We start from the raw sequence: 13734 nt of genomic DNA, 5'->3' as shown, positions 1-13734 counted from the left end.
AGTATATGTCACTTGGCTTTTCATAGCCGGGCATTTAGAGGTTGAAATAGCAGGTGCGGTAGAGAGAGAGAGTTGAAAACAGCAGGTCCGGGACAAAGTAGTACGTCCAGTGAACAGGTCAGGGTTCCATAGCCGCAGGCAGAAGAGTGGAAACTGGAGCAGCAGCATGACCACGTGGACTGGGGACAGCAAGGAGTCATCAGGCCAGGTAGTCCTGAGGCATGGTCCTAGGGCTCAGGTCCTCCGGGATGGGAGGGAGAGAGAGAGAATTAGAGGGAGCATACTTAAATTCACACAGGACACCGGATAAGACAGGAGAATAACACCAGATATAACAGACTGACCCTAGCCCCCCGACACATAGACTATTGCAGCATAGGCTGAGATACTACACCCAAGACATGCTAATTTCCCTTGTTATTGGTAATGGTAATAGAATGTCTTGGGGGTATGATCTTTGACCCTCTGTAACGTTCTCACTCATCATTATTCACGATACTTAATAAAAAAAGAGCAAAATTCACCCAACAGCTTGTGGAAGGCTACCCGAAACGTTTGGCCCAAGTTAACCAATTTAAAGGCAATGCTGTATGAAAAATGTATGCACTCACTAACTATAAGTAGCTCTGGATAAGAGCATCTGCTAAATGACTAAAATGTAATGCTACCAAATACTAATTGAGTGTATGTAAACTTCTGACCCACTGGGAATGTGATGAAAGATATAAAAGCTTAAATAAATCACTCTACTATTATTCACATTTATTTCACATTCATAAAATAAAGTGGTGATCCTAACTGACCTAAGTCAGGGAATATTTACTAGGATTAAATGTCAGGAATTGTGAAAACTGAGTTTAAATGTATTTGGCTAAGGTGTATGTATTCTGCCCTGGAATTGCGTTCCCATGCAAAACTAGACAGATAGCTAACAACTGAGTCTTCAATAAAACTTCCAAGGCGTGACTTTTCTTGAACGAATGTATTGAAAACGTTTATGTTGTGAAACTGCAAATACAGAAAATTATATACTTTAGTATTCAATTCACATTGACATACTGTAGCTGTACATTATACATTTCAAGTTGAAGTTGCATAAATACAAAGCAAGTGCCAAGTTATCATGTATCTGACATAACAACAAACCAAATAGATAATTACTCTATGAGTAACAACTAGCCAACTCCTTTCATTACTCTAATAATGTGCCAACACCTCTGTACAATAACAAAGCATATTACACTAGAAACAGTAACAAACTATAGTATGTTTTACACTTCTTTTACATGACGCACGAGCAAACTAATACAGCTGACGGCATCCATGAAAGTCAATGCAATTTGCGTTAGTAAATGTAACCAACTAACATTGATAAGTAAACAATTATATCATTAACAATATTATCATCACTAGCAATATGCTTGAATTGAACTTACAAACAAATATTTTCCGAGGCTGAAGCGTAACAAGAAATAGTTGCACAGAAAGAACTGTACCGTAGCGTTGTTCTATATCGTAGAGCTCCGCCCCATAGGGGAGCTCTGCTCCTAGTGGTTTACCCTCTGCCCTAAGGCAGCAGCAGCCTGAGACAAAATTATGCACACACCTACAGCCAATAGGAGTACAGGTGTCCCTATAAGAGGGGATGCCTCCCCTCAATCAGCCTCCCTTTTTCTTCAGCGACTGGATGACTAGACTGAAGAACCAAGAAGAGACGAAGCACGAATACTCAGGACGAAAAAACGCTGTTGATATTCCAGTCATCAACGTCGTCTAAATGAGCACACCGGGAGATTTTCCACCCCCAAAAGCTCTTTTCAGAGCTCAGTGCAGATGCACTTCCATGGCGGCCGGTGACCACCACGACCTATGTTTCGTGTGTTTGGGATCCCAGCATGCCAAGGAAGGCGTCTGCAGTCCCCCGGATTGCGCCTCCTGCGCCCTCCTTTCTTTAAAGGAGAGGAAGCAGCGTTGGGCGTTTTTCAGGGAGGACATCCCCCTTGAGGATGTGCTGTCGATACTAGCCTCTGCTTCAGAGGCGTCGTCCGACGGCACAGACTCGGGGGAAGATAGGGATTTTGAGGAAGGGTCTGGCATTCCAATGGAACAGTCGGACCCCGTCCCTCATACTTTCAAGCCCCCCTTTCCTTTGGAGAGCGAGAGGGCTTGTAGTCCCTATAGCGAAGGGGATACGAGCTCTGAGAGATCAGAAGCTCTCTCTTTCGCTGCAGCCTCTCTGAGAGCGGATTTTCCGGGTCTCATTGAGAGAGCTGCTCAACGGCTGGCAATAAGGCTGCCCCCTCTTCCCTCCGCACCGGAGGTTGATATGATGGAGGGCGGTCCTTATTCCAGGCCAAGGAAGGCAGCAGAGCCAGTGGCTCCTGCCATGCCTTCTTTGGCAAGGTACGTTGAGGGCTCGTGGGAGGCACCTTTAGCGGCGCGTTCGCCTGTGAAAGCGTATCTCCCATTCACGAGAGTGGAAGGAAGGTTTCAGGGTCAGGGAATCCCCAGGTTAGAGAGCGCCATGGCGGCGTATCTCGTACCGGGTTCGAGCCCTTGGCCCTCTTCCAAGAAGGCCACGTTGCCATCCCAGAAGGACCGACTCACAGCGTCGCTGTTAGAGAAGTATTTTGGGTTGGGAGCCCAAGCTGTAGCAGCAGCTAACAACATTGCCCTCTTGGCGGCCTCTCTGTCCCGTTTAACCACAGGTAAGACAGAGATGGCACCGGAGGAGGTGGAGGAGGCGTCCAGAATTTCTGGCGCCATACTCCACCTTACACAGGCGTGCGCAGTCTGCGCGGGGAGGTCCATGGCCACTTCGGTGGTCGGGGAACGACACCTCTGGTTGTCATTGACATCCATGAAAGAGGCAGACAGGACATCTCTCTTGAACGCCCCCCTCTCTGACGACGGCCTCTTTGGGGTCGCAGTCAAAGAGGCGACGGAGTGTTTTTCGAAGTTAGAGGAGGAAAAGAAGCAGTTGGCCAAGCACCTGCCGTTGGCAGGACGACTCGGCCCCCCTCCTCCCCAAAGGCTATCTACCTCCGCCCCTCTAAGTAGACCGGGGTCTACGATGAGGCGGCGTAATCGGCGTCATCCGGCGGCCACGAGCAGCAAGGGAGCGGGCTCGGCCCTCCCAGCAGCTACGGTAGCCCCACTACAGCCGGCGAGGGAGGTGACGAGGACGCCGACCTGGCCCTCCAAGGGAGGCAAGAGGAGGCGTACGTGACGGGACGCGGGGGAGAGGATGGAGGACGCATAGATGGTGTCGAACGTGCCCACTGTTCCCCCCCACCCTTCGGTTGAAGGGACGGGTGTTGATGTAAATGCCTTTGTTGATGTGTTTAATAAAGAGTTGGCTCCACCTGACTTTGTCAAAAAAGAGCCTCTTTTCCATAATACGTCCGAGAGCGTTCAAATCTCACCCTCTCTTCCTTACCACTCTAAGAGCCGTTCAGCCCACCGAGGGTGCGTTGCTGAACAGGCACTAAGAGTAGGTATCCAGAAGACCTCAATCAGGTCGTCACATCACACTTCACATATAAGAAGTGCTTTACATAGAAGGCAGCAGTCCCAGTCAGATTCTGACATGAGGACGCAGCCGCTATTTGGGGATGGCGCACTAGCACAGACTAAGGTCTCCACTAGTACGAGCCAGACCCATGCTGCGTTCACGGAGGGCCCAATTACCGCGGTCACCAAGGTGCCCAGAGTATCGGCGCCCCCAGGCATTGTAACACAGCAGCTATCTGGGGACGGCGCATTATCGCAGACCAAGGTCTCGGTTAATGCGATTCAGACCCATGCTACATTCACGGAGGGCAGGATTACTAGCGTTATGGGTATAACCAAAGTATCAGCTCCCCTGACAGAACGAGCCAGTACTCACCACACTGAGCGTGAATCAACCCACCAGGGGTGCAGAGTTGAACACACACAGAAGGTGAAAGTTAAGAAGGTATCAAGGCGCCACCTTGTTTTACCTCATAGAGACCTCATACTACAGACTTCTAGGAGTACTGTAGTGAAGGGCTCTGATAGCGAATTGCAGTCACCTAAGATGACGCAATCGCCTGCTGGGGATGGTGCCCTGCCGCAGGCTGTGGCCTCGGTCAGCGCAATTCAGACCCGCGATGCGTTCAAGGAGGGCAGGAATACGACGGTTACGGGTTTAACCGACGTCCCTACTCTTCTTTCTTTCTCAGAACGCATTTCCTCTCCCTTTCACGGGAGGCCCACCTTGGGCTGTTCCACCACTTCAATGTTGGGGAACAGTGGCGGTAAGGGCCATAGAGGAATACAGGTCCTTCCTACTGGATGCACCACAGCTTCGCGCCCAGCCACTTTCTCTGCATTGCTGGCAGTGGCGAAGAAGCTGCACCCTCTCACACTGGCTAGAACAGACGTTGCAGAAGGGTTATGCTCTCCAATTCCACCGGACCCCACCCCCGTTCAGGGGAGTGGTGGAGACGGTGATGAAAACGCCAGACAAAGTGGCCGCTCTGATGACAGAGATTACGGAACTTTTGGCGAAGGAGGCGGTGACAGTAGTTCCCCGGGAGCAAAAAGACGGGGGGAGTGAGGCCGATTTTGGATTTACGCATTCTCAACGAGAGCATAACCAAACAGCCCTTCCGAATGCTAACGACAAAACGTCTGCTGGAATGTGTCCAGAGAGAAGACTTTTGTACGAGCATAGACCTAAAGGACGCGTACTTTCATGTGCCGGTTCAGCCGCGTCACAGGAAGTTTCTGCGGTTCGCCTTTCAAGGGGTGGCGTACGAATACACGAGGATGCCATTTGGGTACGCCCTAGCACCTCGCACATTTTCCAAGTGTGTGGAGGCGGCATTGGAACCGTTGCGTCGTCAGGGAATACGGCTACTAGCCTACCTGGACGACCTACTGGTTCTCGCCCCGTCAGCAGAGCTGCCGATCACTCACACAACACAGACAGTGATGCATCTCACAAGTCTGGGGTTTGCTGTGAATTGGAAAAAGAGCGCGCCCTGGCCCACTCATCAGATTGTCTACCTGGGGATACAGCTAGACACTGTGAGGATGAGGGCTCGAATTTCGGACCCCCGAAGGGTAGCCTTGTTGCTAGCCCTAAGGAAGTGCCGTCCGAATCACACGGTGACGGCGCTGTCGATCATGTCACTTTTGGGTCTCATGTCGTCAGCGCACTCTGTGGTTCCGCTGGGACTCCTGCATATGCGCAGGACGCAGCGATGGTTCGCCCAACTAAGACTAGACCCATTGCGTCAACGTCATCGGTTGGTGGTGGTTCCCCTCTCGCTCAGTGCAGACCTAAACTATTGGAGAAACTCGCGCGTTCTCACGCACGGAGTCCCGATAGGAAAGGTGTCCTCTCACATCCCAGTATTCACAGATGCGTCCCTGACGGGATGGGGAGGGACATGTCAGACACAAGCGATAGGAGGTGTGTGGCCTCAATCAGGTCGTCACATCAACCTCCTGGAGTTGGAAACGGTTCGACTGGTTCTGACCCACTTCGCGTCTACCCTTCGGGGTCGCGATGTACTGGTCTGGTCAGACAACCGGACCACAGTAGCCCACATAAATCGCCAGGGAGGAGTCAGGTCTCCTGCTCTCCATCGGGCGGCAGGGGAATTGTGGCTGTGGGCTCACGAGCACCTTCGCTCATTGAGAGCAGCACACATTCCGGGCTACTTGAACGTAGGAGCAGACCTCATGTCAAGAGGGGGTCCTCGAGACGACGAGTGGTGTCTGCATCCAGACATTGTTCCCCAGATTTGGGAACAATTCGGGAGAGCCGAGGTGGACCTATTCGCGTCACGCGTGAACGCGCAATGTCCTCTGTGGTTCTCTCTGAGGGAACAGGACGAACCGCCACTGGGAAGGGACGCCTTTGCGCACCAACCGTGGCCGAGAGTTCTCCTGTATGCATTCCCTCCGCTGTCCTGCATTCTCCCACTGCTAGCCAGGGTGAGGTCAGGGGGGCTGTCAGTGATACTGATAGCGCCCGATCGCCCGGGGGCTCCGTGGTTTGCGGAGATGAGTCAGATGTTGATTGCGCCACCTTGGCCAATTCCACATCGACGGGACGCGTTGTCTCAGGCGGCTGGCACGATAGGGAAATTGCCCATAATCGGCCAACCACTGAAGGCCTGGCTGCTGAGAGGGACAGGCTAGAGCGCCGTGGGTTATCTGATGCAGTGATCAGGACCATACAGGGTTCACGTGCCAGTTCCACTTCTAAGATGTATGCCAGTAGATGGAATGTGTTTTCACGATGGTGTGTCACACAAGGTGTAGACCCCATGAGCTGTCAGGTGGAGAGTATTCTCTCTTTCCTACAGCTCATGTTTGATAAGCAAAAATCGCCTGCCACGATTAGAGTGTTTGCAGCAGCGATTTCAGCTTGTCATGAGGGTTTTGGCAGAGACAATGTCTTTAGCCACCCTCTAGTGAAACGCTTCCTATTAGGAACGCGGCGACTTAGGCCAACACCTAGAGTCACGCTTCCTCAGTGGGATTTGGCTTTGGTACTCGAAGCGCTATGTAAGTCGCTGTTCGAGCCATTGAATCAAATACCCCTCAAGATGCTGTCTATAAAGACAGCACTGTTGCTCGCTTTGACGGGTCAGTGATTTGTGTGCTCTTTCGACGAGACCTGACTGCTTGGCCATCAATGGTGACCTGAGCAGAGCAGTGTTACGTCCTAACCCGGCATTTGTGCCTAAGGTTATTAAGAGTTCATATAGGTCACAGACCGTGGAGCTGTGGGCTTTTTCTCCTCCTCCTCATAGAGAGAGGAGTGAGGAAAAGCTCCATCGCCTGTGCCCGGTACGCGCTTTGGCGTGTTACGTCGAGCGCACAGCAGCGATTAGGTCATCGCCTCAGTTGTTTGTGTGTCACGGTGCGGCTGTACTAGGTAGACCACTTTCAAAACAGAGGTTGTCTCACTGGCTTTGTGAAGGCATTGAGACAGCTTATGAGGTAGCAGGGCGGCAATTGCCTCAGGGTATCAGAGCTCACTCCACTCGTGGAGTAGCGGCTTCTACTGCCCTTTTCAGAGGAACAGGAGTAGAGGATATCTGTAGAGCAGCATCCTGGTCGACGCCGTCTCCATTTATCCGTTTCTATCTCTTAGATATGTCTTCTAATTCTCTGGATCGATCTGTACTCAGCGTGGCTGAAGGGAGATCTTGAGCAAGAAAGAGAGGAGAAGCAGGACTGTGGACACAGGTTTCCATCAGGTCCGCTTTGGTTAGGAAGACGTGTTTTTGACAGATGTGTTTTCTAACTCTTTGGCTCGGTCTGTACTCAGCATAGCTGAAGGGAGATCTTGAGCTAGGAAGAGAGGGAAAAGCAGGACTATGGACAGGGTTTCCATCAGGTCCGCTTTGGATAAGAAAACATATTTTGTGGCATGAATCCTGACTGACAGGGTCAGTACAGTAGAGGCATGCGTTGATTACAGAATGTGAGGTCATCTGTCTGCTTGTTCAGTTAGTATGACTCATGTTTTTGTTCCTGCCCACTAATCTCTGGGATTCCATTGAGTGAGTGAGGCGGTCTACCGCGTTCACAATGTAGAGTGACACTTGATGTCATTCCATTAGTGGTCGGTAGTGTTTTCATAGGATATTGAGGCACATCTATCTGCTAGTACAGGTTAGTATGGCTTCTATTCTGGTGATCTGCCCACTAGTCATTGGCATTGCCATTGGACTAGGTGGGGCGGGTCTTTTAACCGATGACGCGGTATATTGTGACGCCCGTAGGGGTTTTTAGTTGCAGTACTGCGGGACTCGGTTGCAGCCATTGCTAGGCCTGACTTTCTCGTTTCGATGGCAAGTGTTAGGCTCGGCAGGGAGTACATTTTGGAGCGCTACGCTCCGCCTTAAACCACTAGGAGCAGAGCTCCTAGTGGGGCGGAGCTCCACGATATAGAACGATTAGTTACCGGAGTGTAACTCCAGTTCTATGAGTGGAGCGGAGCCCCATAGGACTTAAGGCCCTGCCGACCCTCTCTAGTCTCGCTGAAGAAAAATATCTCGGGAGGCTGATTGAGGGGAGGCATCCCCTCTTATAGGGACACCTGTACTCCTATTGGCTGTAGGTGTGTGCATAATTTTGTCTCAGGCTGCTGCTGCCTTAGGGCAGAGGGTAAACCACTAGGAGCAGAGCTCCCCTATGGGGCTCCGCTCCACTCATAGAACTGGAGTTACACTCCGGTAACTAATCGTTTCTAGCTGGTTTTTGTACATTATTCTAAGTACCAGAAAGCTCCACTAGGGGGCAATAAACACCATGGAACACAATGAAAGTCACTCTTAACCACTATAATAAAATAATCTGTTACCTTCTAACAGGATGGCAGCACACTCCCCGCCTGGTATAATGAAATTGTGCCACTATGAAATAAAACATTTTGCCTCTAGGATGCTTCAGAAAGAAGAACAACAATCTCTGAGATTGGTCTCAGAAACACCTTAGCAGACCCTTGCTTGACAACCTTTAGTTCTACTTTCTTGACCTTTTCGTCAGTACTGGGAAAGGTTTTGACCACAAGTCCGACTGGCCAGTCATTTCTGTGCGCCTGACTGTCTTTCAATAAGACAACATCTCCCACTTTAACATTTGGCTTTTCTGCTGTCCATTTTCTGCGTCTCTGCAGTGTTGTCAGGTACCTGTCTCCACCTTTTCTAAAAAGTGTCAGCGAGACACTGGACTTGCTTCCACTGTTTTCCATGAAGATCGTTCATGTGGAAATATCCAGAAGGGGCTGAGGTAGCGCTGGTCTTTTGTGTCAGTAACATTGAGGATGTGAGAATGGCAGGCATGTCAGGATCGGTTGACACTGACACTAGGGGTCTCGCATTGATTATTGCCATAACTTCAGACATAAGAGTGCTCAAGACCTCATGTGTGAGACAAGTGTGGGGGATTAAATATCCAAGTACATCCCTTGTCTGAGAGGTATTTAGTCAGCTCTAAGACATTTGTGTCGATTCCCAGTTCCCTGCAGGCACCTATAACGTTTGTACCTCGATCAGAGCGTAGCACTTTTGCTGGACCACGGATAGAGAAAAAACGCCTCAGCGCGTTGATGAAGCTGGATGTGGACATGGATTCGATGAGCTCAATATGGACTGCTCTAGTAGACATACATGTAAAGAGTACCGCCCAGCGCTTGGAGTCTGCACTACAACCTCTAGTGCGACGAGTTATGACATTCCATGGTCCAAACACATCAAGTCCAACGCTGGTGAATGGTGGCTCAGATGTGAGTCTGTCTGCAGGTAAGTCCACCATCTTTTGGTCAACTGACTTCCCTCTAACCTTGCGGCAGGTGACACACTTGTGGATGATACCAGAGACCATATGTTTGCTCCCAACAATCCAGAAGCCTGCTACTCAAATAGCTCCACCTAAAAGATGACGGCCCTGGTGAGCCACTTGCTCGTGATAATGTCTTACCAGCAGAGTAGCGACATGATGCATCCGTGGGATGATGAGAGGATGTTTTTCGTCTTGTGACAGGTCGGCAGAGGATAATCTGCCTCCCACCCTCAGCAACCCATCCTCATCAATCACTGGGTTCAGCTTTTTGAGTGTACTTTGTTTTGGTAACTCTTTTCCTTTCTCAAGGCATTTGAATTCCTCTTTGAAGGCTTCATGTTGCACACAGTGAATGATTGCTGTTTTGGCTTGTGACAACTCACTTGTACTGCATGGTTTTTTACACTGATGCCAGCCTCTGCAGTTGTTGTCGTCCGCACTTTCGTGGAAGGATCTGGCAACATGAATGAGTCGTGCTGTGGCTCGATTGAGAGCTTTCCAGTTCGAGAACCTCTCAAAGCGATGAGAGCCGAATTGAGCTCCAGAAACCTTAGTGACGAAGGCAGTGACGTCTGGCCGAATCTCTGCGTCTGCGTCAGGCTCTACAAGGTCAAAATTGATGGTCTCAGACTCTAGTTGAGTTTGCTTGGGCCAGAAAAGGGGGACCTGAGAACCAACTGGTGTGCTTTAAGAGAGCGGCTAGTATGGGCCTGGTTGCATGGTCTGCTGGATTGCTGTCAGTGTTTACGTAACACCACTGGTTTGGATGGGTAGACTTCCTAATACGAGTTACACTATTGGCAACATACACATAAAATATTTTGGTGACATTGTGGATGTAACCGAGAACTATCTTACTGTCTGTGTAGAACTTGGCTGCATTTACATCAATGTCTATCAGTTCATACATCTCAACAGCTAACACAGCCGCACACAGTTCTAGGCGTGGGATAGTGTGGGCCGGTCGAGGGGCCAATTTAGATTTCCCCATGACAAATACAACATGGCATTGACCTTCCGAGTCAATAACTCTCAGATAGGCTACCGCTCCTATGGCTACTGTAGAGGCATCCGAGAAGATGTGCAGCTCTCTTCTTTGAGTGGTAGACAAGTAGACTGGGATGTAGGGCCGCTGAATATACAGATGTTCCAACTCCATCAAAGATTCCTTCCACATTTTCCATTCCTCTTCTTTTTCTGTGGGAAGGGGGGCATCCCACTCACTCTGGTCAGAAGAGAGTTCTCTGATTAAGGCTTTACCTTGCATTGTTATTGGAGACACAAACCCAAGGGGGTCATAAAGACTATTCACTGTGGACAGGATGCCTCTCCGTGTAAAAGGCTTCTCATTGTGGGACACCTGGAATGTGAAGCTGTCTGTTTCCAGGTTCCAGACAAGTCCCAGGCTCCGTTGAAAAGGGAGAGGATCCACTCCGAGTTCCAAGTCTATTAAGTCTTTGGCACGGTCCTCCATGGGGAAGGCTTCCATGACTGTTTTGCTATTGGATGCAATCTTGTGTAGTTTCATGTTGGACTCCGCTAACATTGCTTGTGTTTTTCTCATAATGTTGATAGCTTCTTCTGGAGTAGCTACTGATATCAGCCCATCATCGACGTAAAAGTTCCTCACTACAAACTGCTTGGGTTCTGACCCGTTTTCCTTCTCACCCTGTAGAGCTGCTCGTCTCATGCAGTAGATGGCTACGGCTGGTGAGGGGCTGTTCCCAAATACATGGACTTTCATCCTGTACTCAGTTATGTTTCTATCTGGGTTGTTGTCTTCATACCAGAGAAACCCTAAGTAATATCTGTGATCCTCACGCACACCAAAACAGTAAAACATTTGTTGCACATCTGTCGTTAGTGCAATGCAATCCTTGCGGAAGCGCATTAGGACGCCCAAGAGTGTGATGTTTAAGTCTGGACCCCTGAGCAGGACGTCGTTCAATGACATGCCTTGACACTCAGCGCTGGAGTCAAACACCACTCTTATTTGTTCAGGCTTTTGTGGATGGTAAACACCAAATATTGGCAGATACCAGCGTTCTTTGTCTCCCTCTAGTGTCGGAGAATGTTCGGCTTGGTCGTTATCCAGCATCTTTTGCATGAAGTCAATAAAATGAAGTTTCATGTCAGGCTTTTTGTCTAATGTCCTACGAAGTGATGTGAGACGCTTCATGGCCTGCTCTCTGTTATTAGGAAGACAACGTCTAGGGGGCGAAAGGGTAGTGGAGCCACCCAGTTGTTTCCATCATCCTGGAAAACCTGTTTGTCCATAATGTCCAAGAAAGCTTTGTCTTCCACAGATGGTGCTGGTTTATCATCGTCTTGTGTTTTGTCGAACACGGAACATCCCAGGCTGTCTGTGCTCACAGTTGTGCTTGGATCTCTCGAGTGCCCTGTAGAGAGAGAGATGTGTTGCTGAGCTACGTGTTTTAGAATTAGTTGCTTATTAGGCTAAATATCGATATGTGCCCGATGCCGCCCCTCATCTGCATTAAACTGCAATGGATATTTCAATCCTGAGCCCTGGCCTGCTCTGCTCTTGCTGATCAAAAACGTATTTGTGTGCTGCCTAACCAATGGCAGTTCAGGAGTCGAGTCAAAGGCTTCTTACACATGTTTAAATTTATTAGGCCTAGTCCAAAACATGCACTATCTTACACGCGGACTAGCCTATGTTCTGTTCAGTTTGAGAAGGAGTACGTGAAGATGAGAAGGAGGACCGGAAGTCAACTTTGATAGGTTGCTACTGCTATAATTGATTTGATTAAAAACAATATGTTTCTTGCCCATGATGTATTTATCAGTTATTTACCTCACAATAAGCCAGATTTGAGTAACTTTCATTGTGTTGCTGAAACTTGAATCAATCGGAAATGGACAGTTTATGGTGCTGAAAGTATGCACATTTGCTATAGGCTGCTATATCAATAGATTTTATAAAAATAATAATATTATTATTATTATATTATTTGTCGATCAATTCCTCCACCCGCCATGCACTCTTTAAATAGCCCACCTCCGTGTCAATGAAGGGCTGTTAAGATAAAACAAAGACTTGAATTTAGTGGGTACGAGAGGATATGCCATAGGCCTACCTTTTCTTAAAGAAAATGGCAAGAACTACAGGCCTACTCATTGTTAGCTTAAGATTTTGAAGAAAATAAAACGGATCCGATTATATAAAATGATCTATAACAGCGCTTTGGTCCGCGATACTTTATGCTAGAAACAAGCTGTAAAATAGGCCTACCCGGGAAAGACGTGACTCTGATGCATATGGGAATATCATTATTCAATTTATTTGACATTCAGAGGCTGAGCTACAACCTTCTATAGCCGAGGAGACAAAACATGGACTTTGCTTTGGAAGTAATCTAATTCTGTCACTATCAATTGATTATGCTATTCACGTTCTGTACAATAGAAGATGGAAAATGTATGCACTCACTAACTGTAAGTCGCTCTTGATAAGAGCGTCTGCTAAATGACTAAAATGTCATGTAAAATGTAAGATGTTTAAACCCAGACAGCTTTTAGGGAAACACTTGTGACCTCCTCTCGTTGGGTTAAGCCACGGAAGAAGAGTAGCCAGCAGTTAAAGTTGACATTTTTCTGCGTCAGTACACTCTAAAAAGAAAAGGTTCCTGGAGTATCCTTTAGGGCTTCTTCAAATTGAAACTGTGCGGGGACCCCTATAAGTTCTTCAAAGAACCCCTTTTAATGGATTCTTGAAGAACCTTTTGGGGTTCATTTTTTATTATTATTTATTATTATTATTATTATTATACTCATAACAATAACACAATATTTTAGTTGTCAGTGTTTATTATGATTTTAGTGGCAAAGCAGAATTAAAAAATCTAAATATGAGGTAAACTCCCAGCAGAGCCCCAAGTCCAATGGGTATATCCTCTGGCGTGTTGATGTTAGTGTTGATGTTCTCCATATCCATAGCCAGAATGATTTTGCAGTGCATGGTGATCAAACAGGTTTCCTGTTATATTCATCAGAGGTGTAGGGAGGGTGAAGTCTGTGAATCCCAAAAATAGTAATTATACAGATGATTAATAAAACATGCACACGACAGTATTCATACCTTGGTTTTTGTGGTAAATGTGAATGAAAAAAACTGTTTTGATAATGGTTTTCATACACATACCTTGTCCATAATGTAGAGACCTATGGGATATTTATTGAAGAGGTAAGGGAGGAGGATGGTAAATGTGATCTGCATAACATACCAATACCAATTTACATACCTTTGCATGCCTCCTCGTCTGTATACCTGCAGACACCGACATAAAACATTTACATTTACATTTACATTTAGCAGACACTCTTATCCAGAGCGACTTACAAATTGGTGCATTCACCTCATAGCCAGTGGGATAACCC

General features: G+C 48.0%; 1 long non-coding RNA gene across 1 annotated transcript in view; it reads left to right on the top strand.

The window, feature by feature from the left end:
• Positions 1-13734, top strand: part of LOC311102844 — a 130530-nt gene that overhangs the window by 82120 nt on the left and 34676 nt on the right. The gene's annotated exons all lie outside the window — the stretch shown is intronic.

The sequence above is a fragment of the Coregonus lavaretus genome (assembly GCF_964263955.1).
Source record: "Coregonus lavaretus genome assembly, chromosome: 27".
In the NCBI taxonomy this organism is placed as follows: domain Eukaryota; kingdom Metazoa; phylum Chordata; class Actinopteri; order Salmoniformes; family Salmonidae; genus Coregonus; species Coregonus lavaretus.
This window is presented reverse-complemented; position numbering and strand designations above follow the sequence as displayed.